Below are 12,246 nucleotides of genomic sequence, written 5' to 3'. Positions count from 1 at the left end.
GGGTCCAGGTGGAATGATTGTTTGAGAGAAGTGGACAGGGAGCTGCTTCTTGGGGTCTGGCATCCAGACAGAAGGCTCCTGGGTCTGCGATCAGCATGGGATGCCTTTCTAAGGGCTTGATATGGTGATGGAGGCTTCTTCATTGTTGGCCTCAGATGGGTGGCCATCTGGCTTCCTAGATGCTCCTAGGTTGATGAGGGACTGACCAGAGTAGGGGAGCTGAATCAGAGAATGATGACCCCCAGGGGAGGAGCTGTTAGAGCAGAAGGGAAGTCAAGGGCGTTAGGAAGGAGACAGATTTGAGATTGAATCTAAGCTCTGTCTCTGCTAAATAGGGAGATTTGGGATAAAAAATTTTACCTCCTAGTTCCCCAGTTTTCTCATCTGCAAAATGGGGCTAAAATAGCACATACTGAAAAATTCATTTTAAGTGAAAATTATACTTGATTGTACATGTTAAAAATTTGTCAATACCTGGAACACTGTCAGTAATCAATACATGATAGCAATGATTGCAATCATTACAATTGGGATTATAAAAACAGCAATATAATAAGAATAGAAATTACAATAACAAAAAGGTAACAAGATCAGATCCCCATTGAGGACTTAGGGTATAAGCCAAGAAAAGGCAGAAGCCCATTTAGATGGTGGCCAGGTGGTAAGGATGGGGCAAAAGCAGCCCTTTGGCTTCCCTGGGTGTCCAGGATCAGATTTCAAAGACACCAGTTATCTAATGCAGGAATAGTTCTTAATATTATTGTTCATGGTAACTTTTATTGTTTATCGTAGTTTGTAGTAAAGAAGTCAACCCTGCCCAAGACATCTGGTCTTTGTCTTTGGCTTACTGGGAGGTGATCCAGTGTTCTGCTTGATAGGACATGGTTTTTGTTTTGCTTGGGACCTGGGGTCACACTGGGTGGTGAAACAATGCGATTTAGGGTGGGGGATGGCCACACGTTGGGGTAAGGGTGAGCCATGCCAGAAAGGCCAACAATGTGATTTGGGGTGGGGGCTTTGGGACACGGGTGGAAGGGTGGAGACTGAGACTGAGATCAGCCACAAGGGCAATCCCTCATGTTGACATAGTGAAGTCCCCTGAGAACTCTGATCATGGAGGCTCAAGGAGCGTCCTTGGGTGGCACTGTTCTGTGCATATTGTCACACATGGATGCCAGGAAGGTAACGTGTCCTTAACTCCATGGGGAGAAGACAACGGGACCTCCCCTTTTAGCACTTTTCCTGGACTCTACTCCATACATCTCTTCCTTTGGCTCATCTTTTCTGTATTCTTTCTCTGTGTAAGCTATAATTATGAGCATAACAATTTTCAGTGAGGTTTGTGAGGTTTTTTAGTGAATTATCAAACTTTAGGGTATTTTTGGGAACCCATCAAACTTGCAGTTGGTGTCAGAAGTGAGGCAGTCTTGGGGACTGTGCCCTCTAACTTCAAGTTGTCCTAAACCCTCACAGATAGGAAGCTCACAGAAGGTATAAAGAACATTTAAATTCATCTGTAATCACACCGTTCAAAGAGAATCACCGTTTTATTTTGGTGAACCTCTTTAAACATGTGAATATTTGCAAATCTTGTACGTACCGACGTGTAACATAATTTAAAAATGTGTATACCCTAAGCATTTTCCCACGTTATTAAATATTCCTCAAAACAGAACATTTAAGGACAACGTAATATCCCATGGATCTCCTGTAATTTAATCATTACCCAGTTGTGTTTTTAAGTTATTTACAGTTTTCATTATTATAGTTAATTCTTGGATGAACATCCTTGAGTTAAACCTCCACATATGTGCATGATTATTTCTTTAGGATGCATTCCTAAAAATGCAGTCGTTGAGCTTCCTATATTCTGCCAAACTCTCCTAGAAGGTGGGGCTGGCCCAGGGGGTAGGACTTTGGTGTCTACATCCAGACTGGAGCAGCACACACTCCCTGGAACAGTAGAACCTTGGAGGGCAAACAGAACTCAGACCTGAGCAAACTCAGTGACCCACAGGACTTGTTCATATCAAGTACAAGTCACATCGACTATGCACTTGACTTTGTCAAAAATTTTAGAAAGCCTTCAGATTCGTAGGGTGGGCTCTCACAGCTCTTTGTAGGGGCAGTCTTGATAGAAAGTTCTTCCTTCTGAGCGGAGTCAGCCAGGTAGCCTTTTGCTTTGCATAACATTTTGCTTTGGTATCTTCAGATGGTTTTGCTTTCAGAATCGCAAAGACTGAGCTCCCTTGGGGAAACTGAGGCAGTTACCTTCCATCCCTGTCTCTCGTTGATCTAAATGTAAACAGAGTCATCATATACTCAGTGAAGCTAGTGACCATTAGCTTGTGTTCCATTTGCCACAGAGCTCAGAGGGCAGCCCGGGACTAATGCACAGTTCCCGAAATGAATACACCTTGAGAAGTATCCTCCATCCTTCCTTTGTCAAGTAAGCTTTTGGACTCCTGTGAAAGATTTCTGGATGTGGAGTTTGGAAAGTGAAAGGAATGAGCCTGGGCAACACTGCTGCATAGTGCCCCTGTCTAACTCTATGTCGCAGAAGTTTATGTTCCTGAAATGTCATTTCAGTTCTAGGTGAGAAGGTGAATGGAGAGGGGAAAGCAGAGGGCTATGCCAGCTTCATGTCAGACAGTTTTCAGCTGCCTTTTCTCTAGACCATTAGTTTATTGATGGTAGGTTGTCTTTCCAGCAAATCTCTTTTGATTGCAAGTGTGTAATGAAGGCATATTTTAGTATCCTTCTAGCTCTAGGGAGAACTCAAGCTGGTTCCTCTCACTCCCACTGAAGTGTCAATGTCAAGGCTGATTCATCTAGATTTTTAGAGCCATCATTCCATCTTGAGGGCTTATGACTACTCTGAGCCATCATAAAGGGTATGTGTCTACGTGGGGTAATTCAGATGGTGCTAAGCAAAGTCTTAGGGCACAGACAGGTTTCTCTTTGTCAAGGATGCTGGTTGCTGTCCTTCCCAGATGCCCAGGAGAAGAGCAATTAACATGATGGTGCACAGTGCTCACCTGAATGGTGGAAAGCAGGCCTCAGCTTCAGCCTCCATCCACAAAGCTCCTCCAGGTCCAGGGACCCCAGCCTCTTTCCTTCATCGGCAACGCCAGGCTGTCATTCCCACTCTACTGGGGTGACCCTCGGCAGGGTGCTGGAGAACTCTCGAATCCTGTTCACTTTCCTGGTCCTCCCTTGGTAAGTGAGAAGAGGCTCCTGTATACCCTCCTGTCTGTGATTTTATCCTTAACTCTTGTATTCCGTGGGACCTGGTCTCACTGGGTGCCCTGACAGGAGTCTAACTCTCATGTTTCTCTTTTGCTGCTTTTCCTGAGCCTGTGAGATTTTTTTGTGGCGGGAGAAAACCTCATGCTCACAGATCAATGAGCGTATTCTTCTATGCCTATTGTTCAGTGCAGGATTTTGGTCTTTTGAAACTCCAAGGATATGGGCTCTTGAAACTCAAAAACCTTTTTTGCTGAAGACTGTAGTCCTTGCCTTGAGTTTCAAAGGCCTGTTTTGAACCTCAAAGACCAAGCACTGATTCTCTCTCTCTTTGGATACCTGCTAGAAAAAACCCTCCACCGCAGTCAGTGGGTGTAGAATGCTCTAGCTATTGAAGGGGTAGCAGGAAATACCTGGAACCAGAAAAAGAAATTACGTCAGCTTCTCTTTCACAATAACCCATCCCAAGTTCCTTCACACAAGAAGAGACTCAGAATTCAAATTCAGGTCAGTCCTCCTTCAGCCTATATGAACCTAAGTGTCTTCTGGAGTTTGTCCAAGGAGAGCAGTAAAATTAGAGTGATGAGTAACCATTGTTGATTATTTACCCCGAGAAGTAAGCTGAGCATTTTAGATAGAACATCGTATTTTCACAGCAATCCTGTGAAATAGGTGTTATTGTTTTTGTTACCATTTTGCAGATGGGAAAACTGAGACTCCTAGGGATTAGGGACATGGTTAATTAGTGATGGAATTAGGAGAGAAACCCAATCCAGAGCCACATCTCTAAGCTGTATGAAAAGAGGTGGAGGTGATGCGAACTTGGTGAGTCGAGGAGTCGAAAGAAAGATTTCTTGGACTCTCAAGAGCTAGCAGTAGTGCTCGTTTATTCACAGAATAGCATGGAGTAGTGGGGGACGGGACCCATGGGCAGTGAGGAGCTGCTGGCATGGGGACAGGACCCATGGGCAGTGAAGAGCTGCAGGCGTGGGGACAGGACCCATGGGCAGCAAAGAGCTGCAGGCGTGGGGACAGGACCCATGGGCAGCGAAGAGCTGCAGGCGTGGGGACAGGACCCATGGGCAGCGAAGAGCTGCAGGCGTGGGGACAGGACCCATGGGCAGTGAAAAGCTGCAGGCGTGGGGACAGGACCCATGGGCAGTGAAGAGCTGCAACGTGTTGAGGGTTAGAGCTAAATTTGTAAGGCATAGGTATTTGAGTTATTTCTTTACAAGACAAAGGACAGATCATGAAAAACATTGTTAAAATGATGTCAGTGCAGGTGGGGTCTGGTTATTGGGTGGTCCTATATCTTTGGGTAAGAATCAGATTGGATTAAGTCAGGACGTCCTATGCTTCCTGGAGGATGATATAGATCAGTATGTAGGGCAGGATGCCTTGGGCTTCTCTCCTTGGGGCAGCCTTGATCCACATCGGAGGGAATGTAAGAAGGGTCAATATGAAGAGGGTAAATGAAGAAGAGATAAATCGAAGGAGTCTCATCACTGGCCTATTGTACATTCATCTTCCTTTACCGGGAACACCCTTCCCTCAGATCCTGTGAGGTTGAATCCTTTCGTTATTCAAGTTTCGGATCACAATATTATAGACATCATCATCGACCACCCCAGCCAACCACCCACCATGTGCACACTCAGGACCTCAGCCACGTTTTGATGAATCCTGTTTTATTTTTTAAATAGCATCACTTCCTCTGGAATGGTCTTGTCATTTATTGATGTTCCTCTGCATTTACTATCTGTCTTCCCTTTCTAGAATCTCTGGAGCATAGGCTTTGAGGTGAGGCACTTGGTGGTTTCGGCCTCTTGTTTATCCTCAGTGTTTAGCACAGTGCCTGGCTCCTACAAGCTTGCTCCATAAATCTGTTTGAGTGAGTTTGGTTGAGTGAGAAGGAGCAATCAGAAAGGTTAGAAAGAGAAAAGCCCCATCTTGCATATCTCTAAGCCACATTTCAGAATAGAAATGGCAAGCTTAACCGCTCATTGCTTTTCACCCTAGACGTCAAAAGCTGCTTAGGAAGGTCTGGCTGGTTTGCTTTGGGGCTGCCTCTTTAAGCGAGGATCAGACAGCACCTTTAATGTTGAGCTTCATTTGTTTATCAAAGACAGACGAGCCTTTGTCCTCCGTCACAGCTGGCATGCGGCAAGATGGGAGCATCCTCTGCCTTGTACTTCAGAGGAGCCAAGTGTAGCTAAAACGGTGGTTTTTCAACTCCAAAATAATCCGGGAATGTGCAAGTTCAGCTTAGACACCCTAAGAGGAGGAGAGCAGGGAAAGTTCAGATTATAACCCGCTTCTAAAGCCCTTTATGCAGCTGGGAAGACCAGCTGGAGTGAGTTTCTGAAGTTCTGCTTCTTCAGAGAATTTAGGGGTTCACCAGCTTTTGGGCTGTGCCCACCAAACGTTTCATGGGTACCAGGAAAGAAGGCATCTGAAAGGTAGCCACTGCAGCCCCTTCTAGCTTTTTCCCCTGAACTTGACTCATTTGAGTATCACTTTTACAAAATTTTGTCATATCCGAGGACCACCTGTGGTTAATATATGTAATTATATATAATATTATAATGTATATACACGTATCACACCTGTCACACAGGGATGTGTGTATGTGTTACTATGCTTACTGTCCTTTGTTTATTTTGACTCTGCATTTAAATGAAAACTTTACATCATTAATATAAATGGAAAAGAAGGAAAAGTATCAGTGACCTTAGGTGGAAGGGAATTAGAAACATAACGCAATGAGAAGAAGACAATATTATTAATTCTCTGCCTTTTAAAAATGAGAGATTAGCAAATGTTAGGTGTTAAAGACATCTGAATAACCAAAATTAGACTTTCTCTTTTTTATCAGAAAGAATGAAGGAAAGTTGAAAAGAGAATCTTTCCTCCTGTGTCTGTTGATCTCATCCACTGCTGTTGACCTGAAGACATCTGGCAGAACGCCTAAAACGGTGGCCGTGTTTTGTCGGCAGCTTCGAGAACCACTTCACTCTCCAAATCTGGAATCCCATCTGTAACTTCTGGCCAAGTGATCGCCAGGCCTGTCTCCATCATTTGCTCTGAAGGAAGCTCAGTCTTCTGACACAATCCACGCCAAGTTCTCTCTCTTTCGAGTGAGAAAGTCCTGGAACCAGGAGTTTGAGTGGGGTGAGAAGGAAGCGAGTCCTTCGCAGCCTCTGAGAAGACAAGATATTTCAGGCATATGGAACAGCATTTAAAAAGGCAGAAGGAGACAGCACGGCCTATTTTAGGGGAACTGTAAGTAGTTAATTCAGTGTGGCTGGATCCACATAAAATGCCAAAGGGAAGGCAGAGAGGGGTGAAAGAAGAGGTGGGAAAGAGGGAGGCAGGGTGTGGGTGCAGACCCTGGGGAGCCAGCAGGCCATGCTCCTGACTGTGGACTGCAGTTTTGACGCCAGCCGGGTGCTTGCTGCCGTCCTTTGCACTGGTATTTATAGGTAAATTGTATTTGGGTGGCAACAGCATTCCCTTCTGGAAGAAATCTATTTTTGCTGCATGAATATATTGATAAGATTTGGGGGTGGGTGGGAGGGATGTGAGAGCTTCTAGGATTTTGTTTACCTTTCTGGGATATGCAGGCTGAGGGCAGAGATGTATTTCTAAGGATCATGAAAGGGGATTTGTAAAAGGCTGGGCAGCCTAAGAGATAAAGGCTGTTAGGGGAGGAATTTCCATGAGGGGAATAACGGAGTGTCTGATGGGAAACTTGAAGAAATTTCTGCTCTCAAGGCAGAAGCAGACACGGAGACACTGATTGAGCATATGTAGTTTATTTAGGAGGTACAGGGACACACCAGGGAGTGAGGGGGCCATACAGGGAAGGAAGGCAGCTGATTAGCGGGCCAGTAGTAAGCCAGCTATCCCAGTGGCTGCCTCAGACTTAATCCTGTGGGGGAAACTCTGGGAAATGGGGTAAAAAACTGCCTCAGAATCATCGTGCCAAAGGGCAGGTCAGTGGTGAGAGGCCGTCCCCAGGGAGATGTTAATTCCCAGGTGCTGCTGACGTGTCCTGGGTACAGGCAGAGCCGGATTCTGAAATGGGGGCAGCGTTTCCAGGAAGACGAGGCTCTGAGTGTTGAAGTCAGAACAGAGCACGTGGAAGCGGTCGGGGCGGCTGTGTGGAGCGTCACCGGCACCTGCTTGTCTGGTTTGGCAGGTTGTACCTGCTTTCCCAGGACTCACGTGAAATCTCCCATGATCTGCCCATATGTTGTTCATGCATTGGAAAGATGAATCTGATGGGAAGATGTGACTCATTGCTGAGTGTTGCCTTAAGTGAGGCTCCACAGAGACCTGCCACTTTCCAAGCAGGCCGGCCTCATCTGCTGATACAGCTACATTGGAGTCATCAGATCCTTCTTAGTTGCAGTGACAAGAATGCAACTCTGACTTAAAAACCAAGTAAAATGAAACTTATTGGATCTTAGAACTGAACAGTCCAGGGGATGGTCTTCAGGTACAGCTTGATTCTAAGAGCTCAAATGATCTAATCAGACTTTGGATTCTCTCTCTTTCCATCTATGTCTATCTTTCTCTGGACTGATTCCATTTTCTCCTTATTATGATAAGATCTTTTTCAGGAGCTTTAGGCTTGCGTCCTGTTTTTCCATCCACCCTAGTAGAAAGATGACTTCTTCTTCTCTTTTTTTTTTTTTGGTGAGGAAGATTCACCCTGAGCTAACATCTCTGTGAATCTTCCTCCATTTTGGATGTGGGACGCCTCCACAACATGGCTTGATGAGTGATGTATAGGTCCAAGCCTGGGATCCGAAACTTTGAACCCCAGGCCACCAAAACAGAGCATGCAAACTTAACCACTACGCCACCAGGCTGGCCCCTAGAAAGATGACTTCTTTTAACAAACAATTACAATGAATTTCAAGACTGAGGCTCATTGGCTATGATTGGCCTTCCTTGGGTCACATAGACACCCCTGAAACTCTTGCTGGGGCCAGAGTGGCTGGCCAGCACTGATTGGGCAGGGTGAGTTCACATACCTACCTACCCTTAGAGCCAGAGGGGTGCTTAATTCAACCCAAATCTCACAGACTGAGAAGTAGAAGAGGAGCTGTTTCCTGGGATAACATGAGTACCATTGATAGAAAATGAAGAGTGCGTGGATGCTAGGCAAGCAAGAGCAAGAGATATCCACTACAACCAAGAAAAACCAACAAGATGCTCACAGACCTGGGAGCTCAGGCCTACTTTAAGGACCTAGTACAAAACCAGCATCTCAGGTTACCATGACCCCAAATACCCAATCTTGATAACCAGCCCCCTTCCTGAGCCAGACCTACAGCTTCCTTTCAAAGCTGCTGACTCCAGCTGATGGATGAGGGTCCCAGGGTTTCCAAGGCACTGGATTTCCATTGACTGCTGTAACCTTGAGCTACAGACTTTATTGGCAGTATTTAACACAAATCTGTTTTCCATCCTTGTCAGATCCCGCTTCAATATGCGCCACAGGAGGAGAAGTCAAATGCTAAATTGATTTCTTTAATGGGGAGTGCTTTGCAGCTGATAGCAACCCTTCTGGAGAAGCATTAGTCAGGTTACAATGGAACCTCTTCTCGCTGGCTTTTATGGACTCTCCTCTTTGCCAGGAGTATAGGACTCTGATACCATCGTTTGCCTGTTTTTTCTTTTAACTGGAGACTAAGAAGGTCAGGGCTCCCACCTCCCGCTTCTAGGTCAGAAGCTGGGTCTTTCTAGGGAAGATTTAACTGTAGGAGTTAGTATCTTGAGATTGCCAAGAATGATTAGTGTCGAGGTGTTTCTTAGCAACTTGAGCACAATAAGGGCCTGGAATCGTGTGAATGAACACTTACTTGGGAATCTGGGAGCTGGCCTTCTTGCCTGTTTGGGGGATTTTATGGACTGTTTATACTGTAGTTTGAGATAATTTGGTGATTTTTCTAAAATATAGTGAGCTCTTGCTTACTTCTGTTCGGTAAGGATTCGTTCCATTTCTGTGTATAACAACAATAATAATGGTGATTGGGGGCATACCCTTGTTCTGTGCTGGGCTCTCTCCATTGTCTCACTCAGTCTTTACAACAGTTCCATGAAGTGGGTCCTGTTGTGCCTGCTATGCTGATGAGAGCCTGGAGGCAACAAAGTTACACAGCTTGCCCCAGGTCGTACAACTCATGTAATTAGGAATTCTCAGGGCCTGTATTTATACCTTTGTTTGAACTCCAAAGATTGTTCTTTTAGCCACCCCTGTATATTTCCATCCATGAGAAGGCATTGTACACTCATCAAAGACGGATTTGGTACCATCTCCTAGGATAAGGACCCAGATTTAGAGCATCACATTCTGGAGTGTGACACAAAGAGAAATAAAAACTGGAGGGATGTGGCCAATACAGATCTTCTTAGCCACACCCACCATACCAACTCATGAGGAAGGACCATCTTTATTTCCTAGTTGTGTTGATCATAGAAGGTGTATTTTCAAGGTAGAGGCTGTTATCCTGTTAAGATATCAGGTAGATTTTCTGCAGGAGAAAAACCCAATGGTTTTTGTGTCTTGGAATCCATCATGTATCTTGTCTTCAACCTTCCGAGATCTGACCTCTTAGGGGACACCGAGGCAGCTTAACACAATTGCGTGACCAAAAATGACTTACTGTCTCTGAGCCTCAGGTTTTCCATCTGTATAGTGGAATCGATGATGTTATTAATTACACAGGATAACTTGTGAGGGTTGAATTCAATATTATACATTAGGGCTTCAAGAGATGTCAGTTGCTACTATTTTGTTTTATGTTGCTGGGCTTCAATTTTTACATCTCTCCAATGAAGAACCTGGATCAGCTCCATTTCTGAACCATGACTGTCACCTGAAAACGGATGGGGCTGGCTAGGGCAGAATGAGGCAGGAAACTGAGATCTGTGGACAAAGTTGAGAGGTCAGAAACAGTTTCAGAAGTGAGAGCAAGTTCAGTGTAGCTGGTGACACTTGGTGTCACGAGGATCTGGCTACAGACAAGAAGTGGTAATTGAAGGTGGCTGTTGGCGTTCAGCACGTCCAACAAGGGATGACGGGCGACATATCAGGCCAGCAGAATATGATGGACCTGTCACTGGGTGTTAGGGACTGAACCAGATACCATTCAGAGACAGAGCTCTATAGACTGGACATAGACAAGGTTGTAGACAGGGGATGATGTTCCAGTTACTATTTCTGTGTAACAAACCACTGCCTAACCTAGTGGCGTCAACTGACCATTTTATTAGGCTCCTGCATTCTCTGGGTAAGGAATTTGGGAGGGCTTGTCTCTACTCCCTGATGTCTGGGGCCTTGTTTGGAAAGACGCAAAGCCTGGGAGTGACTCAGTGACTTGAAGCAGGAAACATCTGGAGGCATCTGCACTCACTTAGCTAGTGGTGATGCTGGTTACAGCTGGGACCTCGGCTGGGGTGTCAGGCAGAACACTTCCTATATGTGATCTCTCCATCTGGGCTAGTTTGGGCTTCCAAACTAGCATGGCACTAGGTCTTGAGACTGAGTGTCCCATCAGAGCAAGGCAGAGGTACATAGCATTTTTACTATTAAGCCTCAAAGTCACATAGTGTCACATACTCTAGGTTCAAGAGGAGAGAACACATACTTCGCTCCTCAATGAGAGGGAGGGCGGAGTGACATTGTAAGAAAAGCCTGTGGGATGGAGATTTTGCTGCATCCATCTTTGTGAAATCCAATCTACCACAGGTGTTTATAGTCTAAGTTGTTATTGTGTGAATGTTAATAGCACAGACTCTGGAGCCAGACTGCCTGGCCTCATGTCCTGACTCCACCACTTACTAGCCGTGTGATGTTGGGCAGGTCATTTAAACCCTTCGTGCCTGAGCTTCCTCATCTATGAAATGGGACTACTAACAGTACCTATCTTTTTGGATCGTTGTAAAGATTAAATGAACTAAGAACATGGAAAGTACTCAGAACAGAGCCTGGCACATGATAAACTAAAGGCAGGTGTTTCCTATCATTATCATCACTAAGAAGGTTTCTGAGGCAGAGACTCAGGCTTCGGGAACTAGCCAGGAACAATTCAGAGACCCAAACGAAGGAGCAAGATGTAGGTCAACCTATTGGAAAACAAGGCCTGATGCTGATGTAGAATGTGAGACAAGAACTGATTAATTGCTTCTCTTTTGGATCAGAACTGATCCCAGAGGTGGGGCCTCTGTTTTAAAGGCAGACAGGAGCTGGGGGCCAGTGGCCCGTGCAGGGGTGAGGTGGGCTTCAGGCACAGGAAAAACACCGGGCCTGATTCTGTCACATCTATTAACCGTCTGACCCCACCACACTTCCTTTCGCCTTTCTCCACATAAGCCCCTCCATGTCTCATCGTGCCTCATCTTACTTGCTGAGTGACAGGCCTGGAGCTAAGCCGTGTTACATCCTCAGTGAGTGACAGAGGAAGGAGGCCTAAGCCATCATGACAAAGGATTGTCCAGATCTGTTTGGGGAACATTCTAGTTGAAGCAGAGGAGGAGAGCAATCACATGGGTGGGCTCCACCACGGGCTTTATGAAGCCCCTTGGTATAAGTTAGAGTTTTTTGTGGCAGAAGACAGAAGCCCAGTTCCAACCAGCTTAAGCTAAAAAGGGAATTTATTTGCTGCTTAACCGAAAAGTCCGGGAGGAGACAGTCTCACTGGGGTCTATATGCTCAAATGATGTTGTTAGGAATCCTGTCTTTCAGAACCACTTTCCTTTCTTATTTACTTTTAAATTTTTGGCCCTATTCTCAGTTAGGATAAATCCATTCATTCATTAATTCATTCATCAAATAGCTATTATGGGTTTATTATGCACTAGGCATGTTTTAGTGAAGAAGACAGCAAGTCCTTGATCTCCTGGAAATTATTTCCCGAGGAGGAAGATAGAATAAACAAGCAGACAGATGAAAATGTATGTATCGTATCGTACATTTACATACATACA

General features: G+C 45.2%; 1 protein-coding gene and 1 long non-coding RNA gene across 2 annotated transcripts in view; both read left to right on the top strand.

Moving 5' to 3' along the window:
* LOC123280073 (uncharacterized) overlaps positions 1–6,225 on the top strand; it is a 157,722-nt gene extending 151,497 nt beyond the window's left edge. The window contains exon 7 of the long non-coding RNA XR_011494119.1: positions 6,122–6,225. This is a non-coding gene — a long non-coding RNA (uncharacterized lncRNA). The remainder of the gene's footprint in view (positions 1–6,121) is intronic.
* LOC123282501 (heparan sulfate glucosamine 3-O-sulfotransferase 4-like) overlaps positions 1–12,246 on the top strand; it is a 135,256-nt gene that overhangs the window by 94,266 nt on the left and 28,744 nt on the right. Inside the window, 1 exon segment of the mRNA XM_070484274.1 lies at positions 6,243–6,528. The gene's annotated coding sequence lies outside the window, so the exon portion shown is untranslated.

This window comes from Equus asinus, chromosome 14, assembly GCF_041296235.1.
Source record: "Equus asinus isolate D_3611 breed Donkey chromosome 14, EquAss-T2T_v2, whole genome shotgun sequence".
Classification (NCBI taxonomy): Eukaryota; Metazoa; Chordata; class Mammalia; order Perissodactyla; family Equidae; genus Equus; species Equus asinus.
This window is presented reverse-complemented; position numbering and strand designations above follow the sequence as displayed.